This window comes from Acomys russatus, chromosome 16 (assembly GCF_903995435.1).
Source record: "Acomys russatus chromosome 16, mAcoRus1.1, whole genome shotgun sequence".
NCBI lineage: Eukaryota > Metazoa > Chordata > Mammalia > Rodentia > Muridae > Acomys > Acomys russatus.
The window spans coordinates 5654404-5670364 of NC_067152.1; the positions used below are offsets into that span (position 1 = coordinate 5654404).

At 40.5% G+C, this 15961-nt stretch overlaps 1 protein-coding gene and 1 non-coding gene across 2 annotated transcripts in view; one reads left to right on the plus strand and one right to left on the minus strand.

The window, feature by feature from the left end:
• Nlk (nemo like kinase) overlaps positions 1-15961 on the minus strand; it is a 122834-nt gene that overhangs the window by 89630 nt on the left and 17243 nt on the right. The window lies entirely within an intron of this gene.
• On the plus strand, positions 8859-8965 carry LOC127200935 (U6 spliceosomal RNA). The gene has a single exon (XR_007832151.1). It is a non-coding gene; the product is annotated as a U6 spliceosomal RNA (small nuclear RNA).

Consider the following 15961-nt stretch of genomic DNA (forward strand, 5'->3'; position numbering starts at 1 on the left):
TATGCTCATAGGGTATCAAGTCTCTTCTTGGTAGCCTGCTATCCTTCCTCTGAGTGCCACCAGGCCTCCCCGTCAAGGGGACATGGTCAAATATGGGGCACCCGTGAACTCAGGACCTTTTGAAGAACAGGTAGTGCTCTTAACTGATAAGCCATCTCTCCAGCCCAAATCAACATAAAACCTAATTATTTCAAGCTGGGCACAGTGGCACATGCCTGTAATCCCAGCACTCAGGAAGGTAGAGGCAGGAGGATTGCTGAGTTCAAGGCCAGCCTCGTCTACAAAGCGAGTCCAGGACAGCCAAGGCTACACAGAGAATCCCTGTCTTGGAAACAAACAAACAAACAAACAAACAAACAAAACCTATTCTTTCTACTAATGCAATAGACACATGTAAAGGGTTAGCAACACTAGTCTTGGGCTGAATGCTCATGTGGGTCTTCACTCAGTCTTGTCCTACAATAGAAGACTTTCCTCCAGTTCTTTTTGGTTTGCACATGCAATTATGATGTGAAGTATAGTAAGAAATAGCCAACATGCTAATTCTTAAAAATATATTTACTGTTGATAGTAACTCAAGAGTATATGGCAATTATTCTTTGTTAAAACTTCACATTTGAAAACTCCTTTAAAAAAAAATGAAGCAAATAAAATAACTCACACCAAAGGAGTCTTTTCAAGCAACTAATGCTAACTTGTGGGTATTTCACTTCGGTTTTAGTGGATTTTCAAAATACTTGAAGAGATTACGTACCAGGCTGATCTGCCAGCCCTGGATATGAGAAACCACAAACAAACCAAAGAGCTAAAGGGGCTGCAAGTGCTGCATGTGACACTGGTCCCATCTGGTCCTCACTAGGTTTATCTACTTCATTAGCAGATGAACTTGCTCCCTTTGTTCCAATGGTAACCACAGTGTGTCCTAGTCAGCCTCAGTAACAGTTTAAACGATGATCTCTGACAAAAATACAGTCTTTCTTAAAACTGTGTACAAAACATCACACACAATTTCAGCAGTCTGCAAGTCTTCTGACAGTCCTGACCTGTGGGTTTAAAATCTGTAATAGCAGGGTAACTGAAAAGAATGAAGTTGAATTGTTTTAATACCACATTAAAAAAAAAAAAATCAACCACAAATGGATTAAAGACAAATATAAAATTTGAAATAACAAAGCTTATGAAAGAAAACAGAGAGAAAGCTTTACAACATTAATTCAGGCAGTGACTTCTTGGATCTGATACCAAAACCAGCCAATACGCACGGCTATATAAAACTTAAAATCTTCCGCTCAGCAAAATAACTCACACAATGAAATGACAACCCACAGAAGAGTGAAGGGTGAAAGTATTTACAAATCATAAGGTCTATTCTAGATAGGATATATTAAAAATGAGATGCTAATGTTTATAAGAAACATAACAACCAAACAACTCAGTTGTAATAGCTACAACTGTCAACTTGACACAAACCTAAAGTCACTTGGGAAAAGGGACCCTCAACTAAGGAATTGCCTGGATCAGACTGGCTACTGGCCATGTCTATGAGGCATTTTCTTAATTGTAACTGATACAGGAGGGTCCAGGCCACTATGCACAGTGCCCTTCCCTTGGCAGGTGGGCCTGAGCTGGAGAAGGGTGGCTGAGACAGCCAGAGGAAGCAGGTCTCCCTGGCCTTGGCTTCAGTTCCTGACTTCAGTTCCTGCCTTGACTTCCCTCCATGATGAACTGTAATCTAAAATAAACCCTTTCATCTCAAGTTGCTTTGTCCACAGTTTTCACCACAGCAATAGAAAGCAAACTAGAGCAGAAGTTTAAAGTGGCTAAGTATATATGCTGAGACATCTATTCAAAAGAGAAACAAATGGTCAACAGGCCCATCAAAGATGCTCAATACCACTATCAGGGAAACACAAATCAGAACCACAGTATGATACCATTCACACCCACTAGGACGCCCACCACCAAACAACTTTAAACACAACAAATGCTGGCAAGAGTACGAAGAAATTGGAAGCCTTGTGTGCTGTTGGGGAAAAAACTGCAAACTGGCCCAGTCATTACTGAAAACAGAACAAAAGATTCTCAAAAATATTAAAAGAATAATTATCATATGTTCTAGTAATACCAATTCTCAGCAAGTACGCAAAAGAACTGCAAAAATATAGTGTGTGTTTTGTTTGAGACAGGACCTCATGCAGCACAGGCTGGCCCTGAGCCTTTTGACTTGCCTGCTTCTACTTCCCAAGGGGTAGGATTACAAGAAAGCACACTCATGCTCACTGAAACACTATTCCTAAGAGCTGGCATCTGTCTATCAGCCGATGCATGGTGCATGGATAAAGGATGCACATGCACACACACACACACACACACACACACACACACACACACACACACACACAGATGTTATTTCACCTTAGGAAGAGCAGGACTAGCCAGCCGGATCTCTGTGAGTTCAAGGCCAGCCTGCTACAAAGTGAGAACAGGACAGCCAAAGCTATTACACAGAGAAAACCTGTATTGAAAAACCCAAAAGAAAGGCTGGGCATGGTGGCCAGTCTGGTCTACAAAGTGAGTCTAAGACAGCCAAGGCTACACAGAAAAACCCTGTCTCAAAAAAAAAACAAGACAAAACAAACAAAAATCAAAAAGAAGAAGAGGAGGAGCAGGACTGTTGCTGCTGTGTGTGCCTGGCAGTAGGGAAACAGACTGGAATGTTGTGTTTCCATCAATTTAGCTGTAAAATTAAAATTACTATAAAGATTATTTGTAGTAATGGTAGCTAAATAGAGTTTAGATCCTTGCATAGCCAATGTAAAGAAAATAAAATTAAAAATATAAGGATCAATTACTTTGTTTTGTTGAGACAAGGTTTCTCTGTGTAGCCCTGGTATCCTAGAACTCACTTTGTAGACCAGCTGGCCTTAAACTCACAGAGATCCTCCTGCCTCTGCCTCTGCCTCTGCATACTGGGATTAAAGGCGTGTGCCACCATGGGCCAAAAATCAATTGTTGTGAAAGTAAAGTTAATTTGAAAAAAACGAAACCTACTCTTTTAAAGTGTTATCTATTTTAGAAATATAAGATAATCAAAAGAGACTGAAATATTCTTTTTTTTTTTAGACTGAAATATTCTTAACATTTAGTTAGTTATTGTGTGTGTGTGTGTTGTGTTGTGTTGTGTTGTGTGCGCACCAGGGTGAATAGAGGTTAGAGGACAACTTAAGGGACAGAGAGCAAACTCAGGTTGTCAGGCTTGGGACGAATGCTTCTTTTCTTTTGAGGCAGGTGTCACCAATAGTACAGCTGGGCAGAGATCAAAGTGTGGTGAGATGCTTCTAGCCACAGTTCTGAAAATGCATGTTTGCAGTCAGGCTATGTCCCTCCTGTCTATTACCCAAGCACTCAGGAGGCCACGGCAGAAGGAGTGCCATGAGTCTGAGACCTGCCTGGACAACAAGAACACAAAAGAAAAAACAAACAACAAGAACAACAGAACTCAATAAATCAGATCTAGAGAGAATCTACCACAACACAGTGAAGGTTACCTACACAGCCGGGCACAGTAACATGCACGCACCCACCTGTAATCTCAACACAAAGAAGGCTAAGTCAGGATGCCAGTGTGTACCAAGCCAACCTAGATTACATAGTAAAATACAACCTCCTCAGAAAAAGAGGCCCCAGAGAGCTGTCTCCCCCTCATAACCATGTGAGGACACATAGTGTCTAGAACCAGGAACTAGGTCCTTGGCAAACATTTTATTGGCCTGAGGCCTGATCTTGGACTTCCGGCCTCCAAGAAAGCTACACAGCCTATGTATTTTGTTTTAACAATCCAAACAGAATTCAATAATAGCTTTTGAAAGCATCCAAACTTTCATTTAAATTGTTATTGGTTTTATATATGTCTCTGTATAGGTACAAACACAGAAACCAAGGAGTGAGCGTGGAGATCAGAGGATGGCAGGGGTTATCTCTACCCATCATGTTAGTCCCAGGGGTCAAACTCAGGTCACCATGCCTGGTGGCAAACACCTCCACCTGACTGAGCCATCTTGTCACCTCCATCCTCACTTTCAATTGTTCTCTGTAAAAGTCCCATGTTTTTATGTTAGAAATAACTTGAAGGAGCTCACAACAGTTTTGAAAAGGCCCCATGCGTAAAGTCTTCTTTGCTCAAAACACCTAACCTCATTTAAGACACATGACAACAGACTGGACTCACTTCACAAACTTCAAAGGGCTGTTTTCACTATCTGCAGAAATGCTGCTAAAACACGGATTTTTGTTTGTTGCTGTTTTTAGCTTTTATTTATATCCCACCCATTTCAAAACAGATGGAAGGTAGCTAAGAAGAAAGTACACAGCATACAGTTTAAAGAGTGAAGAAATTGTCTAAGGAGAGGAAAATGGGTCAGAAAGAAGAACTGAAGGTAAGAGCACCACGCACCTGGCCTATACCAAAACCTCAAGGCTTCCAAGTCCTCAACAGAGGAGGCTGCATATCAACTCAGGCTCTGCCGTAAAAGCTCAGGGAAAAGCACACCAGGTTTTAACTTGAGGCGCTTTTCACTGAAATGTCCATTTAGCAAAACTGTGGGCTCAAATTATGTCAAAAATTCCAAAGAAATTCAAGACTAAAAACAGATGAAACTGAGATGTTGTCTATGCAATGCCAAGGACTTGCTGTCCACGATGCTCTTGCCTAATACAGAATTGGTACATACATATTTCTGAGTAGGCCCTCAAACAGGAGCAGGAAGGGAGCATGCATTTCTGAGTAGTGACTGCCTACACTGGATTCAGTGTTCCTAGCACGTGGAACAGTCTGTTCAGCAAGACCTTGTATAAAAGCTAACAGCTAGGCCAGGTGGGACTGGCCCCTGCCTTTGATCCCAGGACTCGGGAGGCAGAGGCAGTGAGCTTGTCTACAGGACAGCCAGGACTACAAAGAGAAACCCTGTCCAAAAAAAAAAGTAACTGTTAGTTACACACAAATCACCTTCAAAATGCTTCTATCAGAGCACAGCACAGTCAATCCACTGTCTGATAGTTTAATGCTCAGAGTCTGTTTCTGCATGTTTTTAACAATTGATTTGTATGAAATCACATAGTGTAAATGTAGCCAATTCTCCAATGTAAGATTATCCCATACTTCATTAACAAAGCTCCCACTGGCAAAAATGCCATTATTTTATCAAAAAGAATACATTTATTAAGTAATATAGGATATAATAAATAATATAAAATAATAAACAGTCTCAATTAATCTACAGGATACTTTAAGAAACATTCTAATTTGGGAAACTTAAAAAGATACTTTAAGATATATGTTTTGGGCTGCTAGAGAGATGGCTCAGAGGTTAAGAGCACTGGCTACTCTTCCAAAGGTCCTGAGTTCAATTTCTAGCACCCACATGGTGCCCTCTTCTGACACGCAGGAGTACATGCAGGCAAAAACACTGCTGTATACATAATTAAAAAAACAAATCTTTTTTTTTAAAAGAAGAAAAAGAAAAATGTTTCTTCCAAGTGAATTATGTTCCTTTGAGCACCATGAGCTAGCTTGTGACTGTGGTACCCAGATCTCTCCTACTTCTCCCTCTGGCCAGACCTGTGCTGTCTCAACCAACTGTTTTTGTCTTCCCAGGAGGAATCCTTGTCACCTCCTTTTGTGCTGCTGCTTAGCTCCTGTTCTTATTGACATCCCCAAATATGTGAGACTGAGCATCCCTGTCTAATATGCAGCAGTTGTGAGAGAATCGCATCATGATACAGTCACGTAGGTCTGTGACAAAAACCCCGTAGTAAGGGGGAAGGCAGAAGTACACACCACAGCTCAAGTGGGGGAAGAGCTTTCACTCCAAGCTTGAGGACAGGCCTAAAGACAGGCTCAGTTTTCCCTCTCAACCTTAGTCTTGTCACGTTTCAGAAACAGCTAAGTAACTCCCAGCTGGGCGGTGGTGGCACACGCCTTTAATCCTAGCACTTGGGAGGCAGAGGCAGGTGGGTCGCTGTGAGTTCGATGGTATCAAGCACAGAAATGTGCGTAACACTATAGCCTGAGTTTTTCCAACCTTACAGGTCAACTGTCTATAGATACAAATTTAGGTTTTAATGGGCTACTCAAGTCAGAAGACCACCTGGCCTTAGCAGAGAACAGAGCATTATAAGCATGTCAAGACCACCTAGAAGGCTGCCTTATTAGTGGCTGAAGTAGGAAAAATAATACCCAGAGGGAAATAATGGAAATGCAGATCTTCACTGGTTTCGATTCTTAGAAAAACAATAAAATGGAAACACTGTGAATTCATTGCCGCTCCCCCCTTCCTTTTAAAACTTTATTTCAATGTATCTGTGTATAAAAAATACACTCAAGCCAGGAGTGGTGACACACGCCTTTAATCCCAGCACTTGGGAGGCAGAGGCAGATGGGTCGCTGTGAGTTCAAGGCCAGCCTGCTCTACAAAGTGAGTCCAGGACAGTCAGGGCTACACAGTTAGAAACCCTGTCTCGAAAAACAAAAACAAAACAAAAAGAAAGAAATACACTCATATTTGTAGATAGGCTGAAACTAAATAATTTACACTCTAAGATTTTGTGAACTCTTGGCCACAGATTTGTACAAGAGAATAGAATTTAAGCAAGGGGTTTGCACTAAGAAGCTCAAGGCAAATCTTTACTGACTAGAAGTAGTGACACACACTTGGAATCTGAACTCTCTGGAAACTGAGACAGAAGGATGGCTGTGAGTTCAAGATCATTCTAGGACCCAGATCATCTCTGAAAAAACAAACAGAACTCCTAATTTCCAGCTTCAAAAAATTTGCAGTAATAAAGTTCCAATGACTGTGAGGCCAAAATGTAAAAAAAATCACTAAAAAAAGCCACAGTGCTTAAGTCAGGGCCAATGAATAGCTACAGACCATGACAAAGACTGCACATAGGAGACAAAAATCTAATGCAAAACTGAAGCATCTTCAAACATGCCCAAAGAAATACAATAGGAGGAAGAAAGATGCAGCAACTAAAATATTCAAGAGGGAAAACCTATCCTAAACACGTGTAGTGAACTTCGGACATTTCTTTGATTATTCCCTAAATACAGCAACTGTTTGCAACACTTTTACTTGCTCTGTAATCTAAAGATATTTTAGAGTACACAGAAAGCTTGGCAGAGTGACAGACACTGTTATCTCAGTACTCAAGAGGCTATAGTGGGAAGCCCATGAATTCTGAGGCCAGCATGGGCTACACAGTGACAAAAACAACAAAATCCACCGCAGCCACGGGGCGTGGCGGTGCACACCTTTAATCCCAGCACTCGGGAGGCAGAGGCAGGTGGATCTCTGTGAGTTTGAGGTTAGCCAGGTCTATAAAGTGAGTCCAGGACAGCCAAGGCTAACAGAGAAACCCTGTCTCAAAAAAGCAAAAATAAATAAATAAATAAATAAATAAATAAATGAATGACATGTATAGATTATATGACTTAAGTGTCTGTGGATTGATCCAAACCCTAAAACATACAGAGGAATTAAAGTATTCATGATTGACATGAATGAATCCAAAGACTGTTAAACTAGACTTTACCAGAGACACATAAAATATAAACACACAGAAATGTCAAAAGTAAAAATATAGAGATTATGCCATGGTTGGTGGTGCATGCCTTTAATTCCAGCAATTGGCAGGGAGAGGCAGGCAAATCTCTGAATTGGGGGCAGCATAGGTTACAAAGTGAGTCCAGGATGGCCAGGGCTGTTATACAAAGAAACACACACACACACACACACAGATTAGGAGACGGCATAACAACATGAAAAGGCAAATTAGAGACTAGGAGAAATATGGACAAAAGACTGGTATTTAGAAAAAGAATATGACTCCTAAAGTATACTGATAATAATAACCACTCAATTTTTTTTAAGTTCGGCAAAAATTGGTATGTTAACAGCCAATTTAAAAAAAAAGGCAAGTATTATTAGTCACCATGGAGAGGCAAATTAAAACTAAAACAAGATACAATTTTGCACACTAAATGGCCCCATTCAAAAGCTATCATATGTTTCAAGTATACACAGTGAACTGGAACCTCACCTCTGGGGCAGCAGTGCCCAACAGGAAAGCTACTGTTTGTCAGTTCCACTAAAGTTAAATATATATCTACCCTACAACTCAGCAATTCTACACCTAGGTCTTTATCCCCAGAGAAAAGAGAACAAATAAAAGAGCCTAAAACTGGAAACTGCATAAAGATAGATGAATAAACAGTGCTGTGTGCACAATGATATATGGTTCAGTACCAGAAAGAAAACACTGATAAATGCCAGTAACATGGGTGAACTGTAAACACAGCAAACAGCCTGGTCCCTACGAATATATACATCTTTATAGCATGATTATCTGTATAAAATAGAAGGAAAAAAATACTAATCAAGGATGGCAAAACCCAAAGTGGTTGCCTAGGGCAGAGGGATACGCACTGTAGAATTCACTGGAGTGCACTTCCTGGGGTGATAAAATCAATCTTGACTCTGCATGACTGAAATCTGATGAAAGTGTGAATCTTAGTTGACTGCTGACTAAAAACTCATCATGATTACTTAAAATCTGTATAAGGCAGGCCTTGCCTCAAATCAAGCCCCATGTCAACACAGTGAGCTCAAGGTCAATCTGGGCAATTTAGTCCCTTTCTCAACATAGGAAAAAAGCAGAAAGAGGGATGTGGTGACCGAGTTCTTGTTCGGCATAGTGGGAGCCCTGATGCTCAGTAGCTCTAGAAATACAAGTGGCCATTTTATTAATAAGGAATAAATTAAACACATGATTTGTTTTAGACATAAAAGATTAAGTAAGTGCCCGCTTCGGCAGCACATATACTAAAATTGGACCGATACAGAGAAGATTAGCATGGCCCCTGCGCAAGGATGACACGCAAATTCATGAAACATTCCATATTTAAAAAAAAAAAAAAATTAAGTGTGATTAACAAGACCAACAGCAATCACTGGAGACCATATGTAAAATACCACCCAAAACACCACACAGAAAATACACATCTCAAAGGCAATGGAAGATTTGTAACAATTGATCTCATTCAAAGCCACAAGCTATATCCCAACAAGTTCCAAGAAAATGATAGCATAAGGACCATATATTCTCATCACAACAAAACTGTATCACAAGGAAGTAACTTGAAAACAAATATGATTTTAGAGAATTAAAAAAATCACATCTCTATGTAAGCTATAAATTAAAGGAAAAATGGCATATACACGCATATGGTCAACTAATTTCCTTAGAAAAGAGTAAGGGAAAATAATTGACAGAGAAATAGCTCAAAAAGAAACATAGACTGCAACATAAGCCATTAAACCACACAATTTCCAAGATAAAGCAGAATAAATATTTATATACTAAGTTAGCCAAGAGTTTCTAGGGGAAAAAAAACTAACTAGATTTCATCAAAATTAGAATTGAAAGAGAAAAAAAAATTAATCACCACGTGGACATCCTTCTCCAGGGTCTAGCTGGTAAGTGTAGTCCTCACCCTTCCCTCATCAAGGAAATTTCTCTTTGTAACAGAGACCATTACAAAAAATCACAGCCAATCAAACCACAGAGTTGTGGAGCCCAGTCCCAGCTGGTGCATCGACAATGCACCTTCCACGCCTAAGGCTCAGGGGTCACTGCTGAAAGGTGTTAGATAATTAAGTGCCAGAGAAACAAGGAGTCTGCTCCTAGGGATGTCAGAAGCTACACCTACACCATCTTTCCAACAGGTCTGCCTACACATGAGCCGGACAAGGACTGCAGGAGACATGCTAACATGGATGAGCAGCCGTGGTGGGGCACCCAGGAGGCCTCAAGCCTACACAGAGAACTACAGGCAACTAAAGTATACTGAGAATGGGAGAAAGTCTTCCCCAGGGTAGGACACACCAGCTGGTTATCCAATATCAAATGATCACCCCTTTAAAAAAAAAATATATATATATATATATATATATTATATATATACATATGTATATATATACATATAGACATACAAGTAACATTATACAGACTGAGACAGTTGTATTTAAGAATATATTAATTCTATCAATTATATCAATGGCCTCTTTTATTAATGTTACATGTACATATGTGTGTCTGTGTGTACATATGTATATATATTCATTTGTAGATATGTAACATATGCCCATATACGTATAACATTGATAAAAGAAGCCATGAATTTGAAAAAGAACAAGGAAAGGTATATGGGAGTATTTGGAGAAAGGAAAGTAAGAAAAGATTTAATTATGCTGTCAAAAAAAGAAATTTATTTATTAATTTTTCTAGTCAGGGTTTCTCTGTGTAGCCTTGGCTGTCCTGGACTCACTTTGTAGACCAGGCTGGCCTCGAACTCACTGAGATCTGTCTGCCTCTGTCTCCCGAGTGCTGTGCACCCAGATCTTATGGCAGATTGGTAGTGGCATGAAAACATATATCCTGTAACTTGCATGGAACTCATCTCCGGACACTGAAATTTCTTTATGGATGTGGCTCATAATTTTATATTTATACTCTTGGCTGGGTGGACTCTCAAAGTTCTCACAAGTCCTTCCTCCCCCCCCCCCAAATATATATGAACGCTCTAGCTGCATGTACACCTGCAGGCACCACACCTCATTACAGATGGCTGTGAGCCATCATGTGGTTGCTGGGAATTGAACTCAGGAACTCTGGAAGAATAGACAGTGTTCTTAACCCTCTGGGCCATCTCTACAAGCCAAGTTCTCTCAAGAGTTGGTGCAGGCTCAAGTTCGTTCTTTTCCTGACTGCTCACTTGGCTGTCTGAAGTTCTGCCCCTTTCCCTAGGTTCTAACCTGACCTCTACCTTCATTGTCTACTAGTGATGGCAGCTTTACAAACTATGATTTTTCTCTTTAAGTGCTGCGACGTTGACAGACGTGTAGTACATATTTCTCCTATTTTATTCGAGCCTTTGCCCACTTTTAAGGTCTGTTTTCCTTTGGCAATGCTGAGGATGTGGCCAGCTGCCTTGCACACGCAGGAGTCTCTGCTCCTGAGCTACATCCCAGCGCAGCCCCAGGTTCTGAGTGGCCTTTAGGATAGGCTAGCTGTGTGATCTTTCAGATGTATAGTGTACAAATATGTTCTTCTACACTGTAATTTTTTTTTTTAATTCTGTGGTCTTTGGGACACATATGCCAATCATCTATGAATGTAGCTCAACACAAAATCATAAACATCATTAACACTGAGAATTTTTTTTCTTGAAATTCGTGAAGGTTGGTGTGTATGCAGAAGAGAGTGTCAGACTTCCTGGAATTGGAGTTGCAAGTGGTTGTGAGCCACCTAATTTGGGTGATGGGTCCTTAACCTTGTTTTGCTTATGGAAAAAACACTTTCCTTATGAAGAACAACAAGAGCTCTTAGCCACTGAGCCCCACTTTTTGTAATTAAATTTTTTTTGAGGGGCTGGAGAGATGGCTCAGCGGTTAAGAGCACTGACTGCTCTTCCAGAGGTCCTGAGTTCAATTCCCAGCAACCACATGGTGGCCCACAGCCATCTGTAATGAGATCTGATGCAGGTGTACATGTAAACAGGGAACTCATACAATAAATAAATAAATCTTTAAAAGCACTTTTTGATTGCGAGGGTCTCAAGTAAGCTTTGTAGATGGCAATGCCACGCTGCAACATCAGAAGGATGGATCAAAAGATGCCTACATCCTTTCATCAACAAAACCTCATGGAGACGCCACTCCCTTAATTGAACCTTATTTAAAAAAAAAAAAAAAAGTCACCATAACTACCAAGATACCATGCACAGTGTAATGCTGGAAATGTGTCCTTTTAGAACCACCAAAACTGAAGTCCTGTGTATCTCCCCCATGTCCTTCCACAATAAGCATCCTGTACATAGCTCTGCATTTATTCTGTCATGTGCTCTTCATATGCTAGGCAAACACTCTGCCACTGAGCTACACCCCAAGCCCTGAACGCATACTTTAACTGTAACTTATTTACACATATTCAAGCATTTATGACTCCTCCAGGTAGGGGCAGTGCCAGGAAAGCCTCACTAGCCTCATCCACGAGACGAGTTAGCACAATCACTCACTCTGCTCCACAAAGCCAGGGTGAGACGTGCTGACAAACAACAGTATGAGCAGTTCATGCCTCGATGTTTACTATGAATAAAACACTGAAGCATTTTATGACCATTATTACATTGAATGTTCACAAAAACCTGAGATAAATACCATTACAGTCTCTATTTTATAGACGAGGAAACAGAGATACAATGTAGTAAAGCCAATTTACCTAAAAATTACACCACCAGTAAGAAACAGAATTTGAATCCCAAGAACTTAAAAATAATGGTTCATGTCTGCCTTCCCTGTACATTACATTATTTCCAGTTTATCCTTAATGTTCAAAGCCAGTACAGATCTTCAACAAATATAGCTCCTAACCTAAAGATAATACCAAGTTCAAACAGGTCCTTTGATTACATTTCTACCCACTGATTTCTGCCTGGCACTCTTACACTATGCTGAACAGCTATCATCTACCATGTTTACAACCATCTTTCTTGGCTCCTAATAATCTAAAAACCTGATAAACTTTCTATCTCATCATCCAAATTATCGATAATGTTACAAATTCCTACAACTGTGTTTGGGGTTTTTGTTTTATTTATTAATTTACTTACTTATTTATTCGTTCGTTTATTTATTTTTTTTTTTCAAGACAGGGTTTCCCTGTGTAGCCTTGGTTGTCCTGGACTTGCTTTGTAGACCAGGCTGGCCTCAAACTCACAGCTATCCTCCTGCCTCTGCCTCCCTAGTGCTGGGATTAAAGGCGTGCACCACCAATGCCCAGCCAAGGCTTGCCGTTTTTCAACACGTAAGTAAAACTCTTTTTCCCATTTCCCTCACATATTTCTTAGCTAAAGTACACTTCCCAGGGTTCTCATTTGATCCTAATTCCTTTCTATTAATCCGCATTTGTCATAAAAATCCCAAGAATGAGGAACAAGATATTCCACACTATGAAGCAAACTTCCATGAGGACAAATGGGTAAAACTTCCATAAGTCAGACTCTACAAACAACACCATTGAGACCAGAATTATGAACTTTATTTATACAGAAGACAAACAGAAGCAACATAAAGACTTTTAGATTATAATATTATGCTCTCTCTAGGAGGTCATTTCAGCAAACACTTTTTAGGAAACAAATGACAGCAAGGACTATGTCTGCACTCTGTTCCTTGGGCTTTTCTTTGTCTTCCATCAATGTCTTGGCTAAAAGTTTAAGTATTCTGCAGCACCCTCATTATTTGTCTTAGCATGTTGTGCATGTATACATGTGTGTGCATACACACACACATACACACATACATACATACATACATACATACATACAAACAACTAGTGCTCAATCAGTATTAAAATTCTGAGAGGCTGAGTCTTGGGTACTTTCGTTCTGGGTTTCTTGTCTTTTTAAGAGATTTTGGACAAAAGATTGTTAGATGTTTTGATTAGAGAGAAAGTTCTAGGTCCTGCAAGCTCTTTTCGGCCACTGTTTTAGTTAGGGTTACTACTGACATACTAAAGCACCAAAAGCAACCTGGGAAGGTAAGGGTTTATTGCGTATACCAATTCATCATCAAAAGCAGTGAGGACAGGAGGAACTCAGGCAGGGCAGGAACCTGGAGGCAGGAGCTGATGCAGAGGCCATGGAGGGGAGCTGCTTACTGGCTTATTCAGCCTCCTTTCTTATAGAACCCAGGACCTCCAGGCCAAGCATGGCACCACCTACAATGGGCTAATTTTAAAAATACCCTACAGGCTGTTCTTATAAATGCATTTCTCTTAGAGGAAGTTCTCTCCTTTCAGATGACTCTAGCTTGTATCAAGTTAAAATAAAACTAGCCAGTAGAGTCACAGATGAAGTAAAGTGGTTATCTGTAAATTCAGGAAGACACTCTCCTTCTCAGTATGAGTCAAGTTGAGATCACTCAGATTGTCCTCTAGGAGACACCAAACAGATTTGTGCACTCTCTCCAGTTCTCCTGGGTCTATGCCAGGAGCGCCTCTTATTCAATAGCAGGTGGCCTGGTCATGCAGCAAGCAAGGTGTCTACCTTGCTTTATGGGAAAACTGTTGCTTCCATCACTGATTCAGACCACACAATCCTTCTGTTCTTCATCCTGAGCATCAACACCAACCTCTGTGGCCCAACTCTTCATATACAAAGTGCTAAGTTTATGCTCCCGGCCCACCTCAGTGAGCTTCTGCCAGCCAATGAAGGTTAGAAGAGACAAAGCTTCACCTTCATGTAGCTGATCCCCTAGGAGACTCCAGGAGAAAAAGTTCAAGTTTAACTAAAAAATAAGTAAGTAAAAGTTTTATTTGGTAAAGAATGGTGAAAATGTGCAAATACTACGCAATGGTGAACACCACAAAACTTAGCTAGTAAAGAAAATCATAGCTTTACTTCAAAAGAGTATTTCTGTCCATGTCCATGTTTTTGCGATAAGGTCTATGGAGCCTAGGCTAGCTAGCCTCACGCCCAAGGGTCCCAGGCCTCAGCTCTGAAGTGCTGGGATTTCAGAAGCAAGCCACCACACCCGGCTCTCAAAAAGCCGCACAGCTAGCCCATTTGAGCCCCTCCTCTAGCTTGAAGAGGTTAAATAAATAGGGCACTCATGCTAGGAAGTACTTAGATCCCTTAATTTTTTATGATTTCATAATTTAAAATTTTATTATTGTGTGCTATGAATGCATTAATATGCATGCGTGGTAGTCAGAGGACAACTTTTGGGTAGCAGTTCTGTTTCCACTGTGAGTTCAGGTGATCAAACTGAGGCTGTCAAGCTTGCGTGGCAAGGGCATTTACCCACTGCACAGGTTCTACAGAAACCCTGAATCATCTGCTCCCTCAAAGATTCATTAAGATGTCGAGACTGAATACCGCAAACCCATTTCAACTCCTTATTACCTTTGTTAATTAGAAAAACAAAAATCGTCAAGTCCCACACACTCTATTTACACTCTCCTCTAAGCCACTTGAAACAAAGTAAATTTAGTCTTTATAATTTATATAAAGTCCTCAAATAAGTGAAATTAAACAACACAGCGTAGGGTGTGTTGGTGGGACGGTAGTAACAGAGCTGCTCTACAGCTGGATAGTTGTGATGGTTGCGTGACTACATAAGAATTCGCTGCATTCCGTATTTCTTTTTTCTTTTTGGTTTTTCAAGACAGGGTTTCTCTGTGTATCCTTGGCTGCCCTGAACTCACTTTGTAGACCAGGCTGGCCTCGAACTCACAGCGATCCGCCTGCCTCTGCCTCCCAAGTGCTGGGATTAAAGGCGTGCGCCACCACCGCCCAGCACTGCACTCGGTATTAAATGGAAGAATTCTGTAATGTTATCCCTCATCAAAGTGCTTTTGAAATAGAGCATCAAAAGAATGAGAAAACAACCCACAGACTGAGAGGAAGTGTTTGCAAATCAGGATTCAGATAAGGAGACTAGCCTCTAAGGTACATAAGGGCCAAGCAGGGTTTCTCTGGCCTTCAGGCCCCTCTAAGCACACCTGTGGACTACTGAGCGCCATCTGTCCAAGGGGGTCAGCAGCTGTAAGCCACCACTTATTCCTAAATTCATAAAACAAAAACAAGGAAAAAAAATAATAAACAAGCTCAGAACTAACCTTTTCCTGAGCTAGCATCAGAGGACTTTGGCATGTCTTTGATGCCAGATGTGACTTTGAACAGTCTCTGTTTACTGGATCTCTCAGTTTTCTACCATGAGATCCAACACTGCATTGAAGGTACTATTTTCCTTAACATTTCAATAGGATTCTTTATGTAAATCATAAAAAACATGTAAGAGAAGAGACTTCCTTTTCAAAATTAAAGGCTGTTTTGGAA